The sequence below is a fragment of the Bidens hawaiensis genome, unplaced genomic scaffold (assembly GCF_021521415.1).
Source record: "Bidens hawaiensis isolate Kalapana, Puna unplaced genomic scaffold, B.hawaiensis_p1.1 tig00020787_1, whole genome shotgun sequence".
Taxonomy (NCBI): domain Eukaryota; kingdom Viridiplantae; phylum Streptophyta; class Magnoliopsida; order Asterales; family Asteraceae; genus Bidens; species Bidens hawaiensis.
Window position 1 is genome coordinate 148,450 of NW_027493200.1, and position 4,835 is coordinate 153,284.

General features: G+C 32.7%; 1 pseudogene; it reads left to right on the forward strand.

Annotated features, from left to right (window-relative positions):
• Positions 1 to 224: 224 nt before the first annotated feature.
• LOC143561790 (putative indole-3-pyruvate monooxygenase YUCCA10) lies at positions 225 to 4,060 on the forward strand (annotated as a pseudogene).
• The last annotated feature ends 775 nt before the right edge of the window (positions 4,061 to 4,835 follow it).

The window sequence follows — 4,835 nt, forward strand, 5'->3', positions numbered from 1 at the left end:
TAAATTCTCAAAGTTTGTTTAAAAAAAAGTGGGAATACTTCAATGAGTAATAAGTGCTGAAATTTTAGCGGGATGACAATCTCTAACTTTTAAAAAAAGTAACGGTTCCAATAAAGGTGGGAAATAGTCTTTGCCTCCTTTTTGCAATTCCTATAAAAAGGGTCTACACATAACATATTGCATCAATAAACATACAATATTCATTAGAAAGAGCTTGAAAGAAAATGAAACAAGAAACTATTGTCGTGATAGTCGGAGCAGGACCTGCCGGCATTGCGACATCAGCATTTCTCAATCTTCTTTCTATCCCAAACATTGTTCTTGAAAGGGAAGATTGCTATGCATCTTTATGGCAAAAAAAGGCTTATGATCGCTTAAAGCTTCACTTAGCTAAAAGCTTGTGTGAACTCACTCATATGCCATTCCCTTTGTCCGCACCCACATTTGTACCAAAAGACATGTTTGTACAATACTTGCAAAATTATGTGTATCATTTTAATGTAGCTCCGTTGTAGCGTTGAGAATGCATGGTATAATAGGATTGCACAAAAATGGGTGGTTACCGCCAAAAATTGGGTTTCGGGTTTGGTCGAGGAGTACGTGTGTGAGTTTCTTGTGGCGGCAACTGGTGAAAATAGCGAAGGTTTTATTCCTAATGTTAATGGTTTAGATAGCTTCAAAGGATTGTTCATCCATTCCAGCGAGTATGATAATGGAAAAAGATTTAGACACAAAGATGTGCTTGTTGTTGGTGCTGGAAATTCCGGCATGGAAATTGCATATGACTTGTGCAATTGGGGTGCTCAAACATCAATCGTTATCCGTAGCCCGGTAAGCGCGCTAAACACTCTCCCGCGTGATTTTTAAATATAAAGTTGTCGCGGTTTTAAATAATGAAAAAATATTGTTGATATATTTTAACATACTTTTTTTTATAGATACATGTGCTTACCAAGGAGTTAGTGCAACTCGGAATGTATTTATTAAAATATATCCCCTGCTCATTCGTAGACAAGATGGTTTTAATATTGAGTAACTTGTTGTATGGAGATCTTGGTGTATGTGGAATAAAAAGGCCATTCAAAGGACCATTCATGATCAAAAAAGAAACCGGACGATCACCTATCATTGATGTCGGGACAATTTCAAAGATGAAAACAGAAGACATTAAGGTAAACCCCTATCATGTTTTCATATCTAATAGCATTTAAATCTTTAATTAACAATTGCTTTACTATTGTTATTTTGTTTTGTCTATAGGTTACGAAGGCCATTGAAGAAATAAATGGTGATCAAATCAAATTTACAAATGGTCAACAGAGACAATTTGATGCCATTATCTTTGCTATCGGTTTTAAAAGCACCGTGCGAAAATGGCTTAAGGTAACTAAAGTAATATCACTTGTTTACTTAACCTGTTGTTCTTTTTATTATCTTAACGTACATTTTCGGTTTAATCTAGGATGATGGAGGTCTCTTTAACGAGAATGGAATGCCAAAACATAAAAGCCCTAATCATTGGAAAGGAGAAAATGGTCTTTATTGTGTAGGATTCGCGAGTGTCGGATTATTTGGTATCTCAAATGACGCGAAAAACATTGCTGATGACATCTTCAAAATCGTTCATGGAAACTAAACTCGTATTTAGAAAATGTAGGTGTGAATGTTGTGAAATCGCTTAATATGACTATGTACCAGTTTAATTAATTTACTATTTAAATGCTTGTTTCCTTTATAATAATGCATTTATATAATCAGATATATTTTTGGTTGGAAATAAATTTTTTTCCATGTTTACTTTATATTGCTAAATAACTATAATACTATCAAAATAATCTAAATCTGATTTTTTTTGTATATACATAATTTTAGCACCCTCTACAAAACATACATATAATGTATTAAAAACTAAATATGCTTTTTTCCAAATCTACCCAATTCTCTTTATTAAAAAACAATGTATTAACAAACACTTTAATAAGTGACGTTTAGCTAATAGGAAAGGACTAGCAACGCAGTTTATTGTCTGTTAATTTGCTTTCTATTTCGTGTTATTTGAATCTTGATAAACTGAAATTCGCTAATAAACGAATTGTGTGTTTATTAATCTTATAAACCAATTACTAGTTTTGAAGATGGAACGAAAGTCGTTTGTTATGTTTGTATTATTTTTAAGCTTAATGAAAATTAAGATTATAATTTGTGAAAAGATTATAGTGTAACTTTAACCTACTGACTAATAAAATTTATTTCCAAGAAATTATATTTTTGTAATGACTTTATTTTATTACAATTACCTCTTTTCTAAAAGCAAGCGCAAACGCCCACGTTGGGTATTTTATGTCAACCGTACCATAAAATATATGATAAAGCTTAGAAGCCAACTCGTATGTGGTCAATACAAGTTTTGGCAAGCCCACATATGAAGGTAATAAATACTTACATCAAATTCGAATATAATGTATAGGATCCCTAGTCTCAAAATAAGTTAATTTATCAAGGCTCAGGATCCTCCTACACCACTAGACATTATCCTACACCATTTTTTCCTATACGGTTCGTATAGGGCTATATGGTCGTATAAAACCTTAATCGTGTCAGTTTGTGTCGGATGTGTCAGTTTGTGTCGGATGTTTGTCGGTCATTGTTTGTGGTGCCTTGTATAGCCCTGGGCTGTAAAAGCCTATGCGGGTCGTATTTTAGAAAAAAACATTTCGACAACCATGTATTTATATGATTGGACATCCTATGTAGCCATCATCCAAATATATTATTTGACTTGCAACATATTTTTTTTAGCTATTTATCCGCTCTGCTTTTCAACCCTTTCATTTTTTGTTTCACTTGTATAGAATTATGTTTTGTATTAAAAAGTTGAATGATATGATATTTTAGAATAAAATAAATGTCTATCCAAATTTACATAACATAATTGGCTAAGTAATTTGTAGCACTAAACGGCTCGTATAATTGGCAAAGTAAAATTTACATTTTCATTTTCCGACGGTGCTTAAGAGTGTTCAAAGCAAGGCTGGCGTTTTCTGCAAAAGTTTTCTATACGGTCGTATAGCCCAATACGATCGTATAGGTTTTATAGTGTGTCGGTTAGTGAGTATGATAATAGAAAAAGATTTGAACACAAAGATGTGCTTGTAGTTGGTGCTGGAAATTCGGGTATGGATATTGCATATGACTTGTGCAATTGGGGTGCTCAAACATCAATAGTTGTTCGTAGCATGGTAAACGCGCTAAACGGTCACCCGCATGATTTTTGAATATAAATTAGTTGTCAGTGTTTTATATAATAAAAGCATATTTTTGATATATTTTAACATTTCATTCTATTATTTTTGTTGTTGTGACAGTTACATGTTCTTACCAAGGAGCTAGTGCAACTCGGAATGTATATACTAAAATATATTCCTTGCTCTTTCGTAGACAAGATGGTCTTAATGTTGAGTAAGTTGTTGTATGGAGATCTTGGTGTATATGGAATACAAAGGCCATTCAAAGGACCATTCACGATCAAAAAAGAAACCGGGCGATCACCTATCATTGATGTTGGGACAATTTCAAAGATCAAATCAGGAGACATTGAGGTAAACCCCTCTATCATATTTTAATATCTAATAACATTTAAAACATTAACCGACAATTATGATATTATTATATTGTTTTCGTCTCTAGGTTATGACGGCTATTGAAGAAATAAAAGGTGATCAAATCAAATTTAAAAATGGTCAAGAGAGACAATTTGATGCCATTGTCTTTGCTACTGGTTTTAAAAGCACCATGCGAAAATGGCTTAAGGTAACTAAAGTTATAACACTCAATTTGTTTATTTAACCTTTTGTTATTTAATCTTAGCATTTTCGGTTTAATCTAGGATGATGGAGGGCTCTTCAATGAAAATGGAATGCCAAAGCATAAAAGCCCTAATCATTGGAAAGGAGAACATGGTCTTTATTGTGTTGGATTTGCGAGTGCCGGAATATTTGGTATCTCAAATGATGCGAAAAACATTGCTGGTGATATCTTCAAAATTGTTCATGGGAATTAAGCTCCTATCTAGAAAATGTAGGTGTGCATGTTGTCGTGTAGTCGTTTACGATTACTACGAACCAGTTTAATTATTTTACTATTTAAATGTTTGTTTCCTTTATAATCATGCATTTATATTGTCAGATATATTTTGATTGGTAATAAAATTTCTCCATGTTTACATTGTATTATTATGGTAACTATAATACGATCAAAATAGCCTAAATATTAAATTTATATAATTTTAGTACCATTTACAAAACGTATAAATACATACAATGTATCAAAACCTAAAAATGTTTTGTTTTTCTAAAGCCTATCCAACTAGTTTTATACCTGTTTAGTGGATGTGTAGTTTAATTTCATAATGCCATGAACATATTACATTGTATTCTAAACAAAAACAAAATTAGTGTAAGACCAAAATACAAGTTGTTTATACAAGTAAAAAAACTGACCTGCGACATTATAAGAATCACAAAAAGATGTCAATATAGTTTAGTCATTTCGAGAACATAAAAATGCATAGAAAGTCATTAATGAAATATTACATGAGTCCTAAACAGTTTAGCTCCGTAGCAACTGATCAGTCTCGTTTTTGCTTTACAAATCCAGATTCCACATATAGAATAAGTTAGTCTGGTGGTTGGGTACTTTGCCATAATAATTAGGGGTGCAAATGAGTCGAGCTGCTCGCGAGCTACTTGAGATCGACTCGTTAAAAAGCTCGATCGAGTCGAGCTTTATCGAGCCCGAGCCCGAGCTCGAGCCTAAAAATAAGCTCGTTTAATAAA